Below are 6,000 nucleotides of genomic sequence, written 5' to 3' on the forward strand. Positions count from 1 at the left end.
TCAAACCGATTAGCCTGGTGTTTAAAGTAGCTAATCAAACCGATTAGCCTGGTGTTTAAAGTAGCTAATCAATCAAACCGATTAGCCTGGTGTTTAAAGTAGCTAATCAATCAAACCCATTAGCCTGGTGTTTAAAGTAGCTAATCAATCAAAATTAGCCTGGTGTTTAAAGTAGCTAATCAATCAGATTAGCCTGGTATATAAAGTAGCTAATCAATCAGATTAGCCTGGTGTTTAAAGTAGCTAATCAATCAGAATAGCCTGGTGTTTAAAGTAGCTAATCAAACAGATTAATTAATTGATCTGGGACAGGTGTTTGAACTAGTAGTTGTTCTCTACCTGATCTGGGACAGGTGTGTGAACTAGTTGTTCTCTACCTGATCTGGGACAGGTGTCTGAACTAGTTGTTCTCTACCTGATCTGGGACAGGTGGGGGGACTAGTTGTTCTCTACCTGATCTGGGACAGGTGGGGGGACTAGTTGTTCTCTACCTGATCTGGGACAGGTGTCTGAAATAGTTGTTCTCTACCTGATCTGGGAAAGGTGTCTGAATCAATCAGTTGTTCTCTACCTGATCTGGGACAGGTGTTTGAACTAGTAGTTGTTCTCTACCTGATCTGGGACAGGTGTTTGAACTAGTTGTTCTCTACCTGATCTGGGACTAGTAGTTGTTCTCTACCTGATCTGGGACAGGTGTTTGAACTAGTAGTTGTTCTCTACCTGATCTGGGACAGGTGTGTGAACTCGAGGTTCCCACAGGGACGTTGGTGTGTCCGTCTGTCATCTGCAGCTGTAGTTGTTCTCTAGATCCTGGTGGAACTAGCTCCCTGAGACTCCTCGTTGTCCTCTGGGAGCCTGATCTTCCTCACCTTCTGAACCTGCAGCACACACGGACCCTCCAACTGAGGATGGGTACGAGGTGATGGAAAAGATGAAAGACAGCGGTCGTGTTAATTAGACTGTAGCAAAAACCTTTAGTACAGCCAGAGAGTGAGTTAGGGGTCGTGTTAATTAGAGCACACTGTAGCAAAAACCTTTTAGTACAGCCAGAGAGTGAGTTAGGGTGTGTTAATTAGACTGTAGCAAAACCTTTTAGTACAGCCAGAGAGTGAGTTAGGGTCGTGTTAATTAGACTGTAGCAAAAACCTTTTAGTACAGCCAGAGAGTGAGTTAGGGTGTTAGGTCGTGTTAATTAGACTGTGCAAAAACCTTTTAGTACAGCCAGAGAGTGAGTTAGGGACAGTGTTAATTAGACTGTAGCAAAAACCTTTTAGTACAGCCAGAGAGTGAGTTAGGGGTCGTGTTAATTAGACTGTAGCAAAAACCTTTCTGGTACAGCCAGAGAGTGAGTTAGGGTCGTGTTAATTAGACTGTAGCAAAAACCTTTTAGTACAGCCAGAGAGTGAGTTAGGGGTCGTGTTAATTAGACTGTTCAAAAACCTTTTAGTACAGCCAGAGAGTGAGTTAGGGTCGTGTTAATTAGACTGTAGCAAAAACCTTTTAGTACAGCCAGAGAGTGAGTTAGGGGTCCGTATTCATTAGGCACCAAACGGATCAAAACAGACAAAGCGAGAGGGGAGCTGAACTTGTCCAATAAGGACATTTTTTTCGCTCCGGTGTGTCCTAATGCCAGGGTTTGTTGCAGTAAAGACATCAGCCTTGTAAACAGGAACTGGCAAACAACCTCACCAGATGGTTCCAGCATCAATAACTGCTCCTCTGGGATGAATAAAGTTTATTGAATTGAGCTACCCTCGCCGTCTCCTCGCTCAAATGGACCTTACTGCTTTTACAGTTGAAGTCGGGAAGTTTACATCCACTTAGGTTGGAGTCATTAAAACTAGTTTACATACACTTAGGTTGGAGTCATTAAAACTAGTTTACATACACTTAGGTTGGGTCATTAAAACTAGTTTACATACACTTAGGTTGGAGTCATTAAAACTAGTTTACATCCACTTAGGTTGGGTCATTAACACTAGTTTACATACACTTAGGTTGGAGTCATTAAAACTAGTTTACATGCACTTAGGTTGGAGTCATTAAAACTAGTTGACATACACTTAGGTTGGAGTCATTAAAACTAGTTTACATACACTTAGGTTGGAGTCATTAAAACTCCTTTTCAACCACTCCACACATTTCTTGTTAACTAACTATAGTTTAGGAAAGTCGGTTAGGACATCTACTTTGTACATGACACAAGTCATTTATACAACAATTGTTTACAGACAGATTATTTCACTTATAAATCACTGTATCACAATTCCAGTGGGTCAGAAGTTTACATACACTAAGTTGACTGTGCCTCTAAACAGCTTGTAAAATTCCCCCAACTTATTGTAAGAAGCTTGTGGAAGGTTACCCAAAACGTTTCACCCAAGTGAAACAATTTAAAGGCAATGCTACCAAATACTAATTGAGTGTATGTAAACTTCTGACCCACTGGGAATGTGATGAAAAAAATAAAAACTGAAATAAATCATTCTCTCTACTATTATTCTGACATTTCACATTCTTAAAATAAAGTGGTGATCCTAATTGACCTGAATACAGGGAATCTTTACTAGGATTAAATGTCAGGAATTGTGAGAAAACTGAGTTTAAATTTATTTGGCTAAGCTGTATGTAAACTTCTGACTTCAACTGTAAGTACCTGACCTTCCTTAAGACTGATGTACCGGACCTTCCTTAAGACTGATGTACCTGACCTTCCTTAAGACTGATGTACCGGACCTTCCTTAAGACTGATGTACCTGGACCTTCCTTAAGACTGATGTACCGGACCTTCCTTAAGACTGATGTACGGACCTTCCTTAAGACTGATGTACTCCTTCCTTAAGACTGATGTACCGGACCTTCCTTAAGACTGATGTACCGGACCTTCCTTAAGACTTATGTACCGACCTTCCTTAAGACTGATGTACGGACCTTCCTTAAGACTTATGTACGGACCTTCCTTAAGACTTATGTACCGGACCTTCCTTAAGACTGATGTTACCGGACCTTCCTTAAGACTGATGTACCGGACCTTCCTTAACACTGATGTACCGGACCTTCCTTAAGACTGATGTACCGGACCTTTCTTAACACTGATGTACCTGACCTTCCTTAAGACTTATGTACCAGACCTTCCTTGGGCGTAAGATCCTTGACCTTCCTTAACACTGATGTACCTGACCTTCCTTAACACTTATGTACCGGACCTTCCTTGCTGGTCATGTACCAGACCTCCCTTAACGATCATGTACCAGACCTCCCTTAACGATCATGTACCTGACCTTCCTTAAGACTTATGTTGGACCTTCCTTAAGACTGATGTACCGGACCTTCCTTAAGACTGATGTACCGGACCTTCCTTAAGACTGATGTACATACCTTCCTTAAGACTTATGTACGGACCTTCCTTAAGACTTATGTTGGACCTTCCTTAAGACTGATGTACCGGACCTTCCTTAAGACTGATGTCGGACCTTCCTTAAGACTTATGTACATACCTTCCTTAAGACTGATTGGACCTTCCTTAAGACTTATGTACATACCTTCCTTAAGACTTATGTACCGGACCTTCCTTAAGACTGATGTTTACCTTCCTTAAGACTGATGTTGGACCTTCCTTAACACTGATGTACCACCTTCCTTAAGACTGATAAAACTATTCTTAACACTGATGTACCTGACCTTCCTTAAAACTTATTTACCAGACCTTCCTTAACGCGTAAGAACCTTGTTTGTACATAACACTGATGTACCTGACCTTCCTTAACACCTTCCTTAACACGTATGTTACCTGACCTTCCTTGCTGGTCATGTACCTGACCTCCCTTAACGAGTCATGTACCTGACCTTCCTTAAGATCATGTACCTGACCTTCCTTAACACTGATTTACGGACCTTCCTTAACGATCATGTACCTGATTTTCCTTAAAACTGATGTACCTGACCTTCCTTACCGGTCATGTACCTGACCTTCCCTTCCTTAACACTGACACGATGTTGACCTTCCTTAAAACTGATGTACCTGACCTTCCTTACCGGCCATGTACCTGACCTTCCTTAACACGCTGATTTACATGTACCTGACCTTCCTTAGGTTGTACCTGACCTTCCTTAAAACTAGTTTACACCTTCCTTAATGGATGTGGACCTTCCTTAACCTGATCTTCCTTCATGATCATGTACCTGACCTTCCTTAACACTGATGTACACCTTCCTTGGTCATGTACCTTAACCTCTAGTTCCTTACACCTTCCTTAACGATCATGTACCTGATCTTCCTTCATGATCATGTACCTGACCTTCCTTAACACTGACACCTTCCTTGTAACGACCTTGTACCTGACCTTCCTTAATGCTGATGTACCTGACCTTCCTTAACGATCATGTACCTGATCTTCCTTCATGATCATGTACCTGACCTTCCTTAACACTGATGTACCGGACCTTCCTTGCTGGTCATGTACCAGACCTCCCTTAACGATCATGCACCAGACCTCCCTTAACGATCATGTACCTGACCTTCCTTAACAGTCATGTACCGGACCTTCCTTAACGATCATGTACCTGAGCTTCCTTAACGCTGATGTACCTGACCTTCCTTACCGGCCATGTACCTGACCTTCCTTAACACGTATGTACCGGACCTTCCTTAATGCTGATGTACCGGACCTTCCTTAACGATCATGTACCTGACCTTCCTTAATGCTGATGTACCTGACCTTCCTTAACGATCATGTACCTGATCTTCCTTCATGATCATGTACCTGACCTTCCTTAACACTGATGTACCGGACCTTCCTTAACGATCATGTACCTGACCTTCCTTAATGCTGATGTACCTGACCTTCCTTAACGATCATGTACCTGATCTTCCTTCATGATCATGTACCTGACCTTCCTTAACACTGATGTACCGGACCTTCCTTGCTGGTCATGTACCAGACCTCCCTTAACGATCATGCACCAGACCTCCCTTAACGATCATGTACCTGACCTTCCTTAACAGTCATGTACCGGACCTTCCTTAACGATCATGTACCTGAGCTTCCTTAACGCTGATGTACCTGACCTTCCTTACCGGCCATGTACCTGACCTTCCTTAACACGTATGTACCTGACCTTCCTTAACGCTGATGTACCTGACCTTCCTTACCGGCCATGTACCTGACCTTCCTTAACACGTATGTACCGGACCTTCCTTAATGCTTAAGTACCTGACCTTCCTTAACGCTTAAGTACCGTTAAACAGAGTGTGTTTGTTCTTCAGGTCCATGCTGTAAACAGAGAAGTGGCAACTAAAGAGCCATAAAGAAATAACACTACTCAGATGGTTCTTTTCACAGCTCTGGTTCTGGTTCCCTCCTTTACATTCAACTGAGGTTTACACGTCCCAATTAAAATAGTTTCTGAGCTCCAAGAGCTTCGCATTCTACGGCATATTCAATCACCTCTTTGTAAATGCAGTACATATTCATTGCAGTCTAGTGATAACCAACTCTGGGAAAAGAGCCAAGCAAAGATAATAACGTAATGCAGACAGACTGAGAAATTCTGAATCACCAGCATTGATGGCGCTTCCCTGTTAGACTAATGCAGAGTGGGAGTTGGACTTACCTGAAAGGAGTGCAATATCTTATACAGAGCCTTAGGAGGACCGTGGGTTATTATCTCTGAGGACCGTGGGTTATTAGCTCTCTGAGGACCGTGGGTTATTATCTCTGAGGACCGTGGGTTATTAGCTCTCTGAGCTTTAGGAGGACCGTGGGTTATCTGAGCTCTGAGGACCGTGGGTTATTATCTCTGAGGACCGTGGGTTATTATCTCTCTGAGGACTGTGGGTTATTAGCTCTCTGAGGACCGTGGGTTATTAGCTCTCTGAGGACCGTGGGTTATTAGCTCTCTGAGGACCGTGGGTTATTAGCTCTCTGAGGACTGTGGGTTATTAGCTCTCTGAGGACCGTGAGTTATTATCTCTGAGGACCGTAGGTTATTAGCTCTCTG

General features: G+C 42.9%; 1 pseudogene; it reads right to left on the bottom strand.

Annotated features, from left to right (window-relative positions):
- The window catches only part of LOC135573138 (tudor domain-containing protein 3-like), a 71,701-nt pseudogene that overhangs the window by 52,446 nt on the left and 13,255 nt on the right, over positions 1-6,000 (bottom strand).

Source organism: Oncorhynchus nerka, linkage group LG2 (genome assembly GCF_034236695.1).
Source record: "Oncorhynchus nerka isolate Pitt River linkage group LG2, Oner_Uvic_2.0, whole genome shotgun sequence".
NCBI lineage: Eukaryota > Metazoa > Chordata > Actinopteri > Salmoniformes > Salmonidae > Oncorhynchus > Oncorhynchus nerka.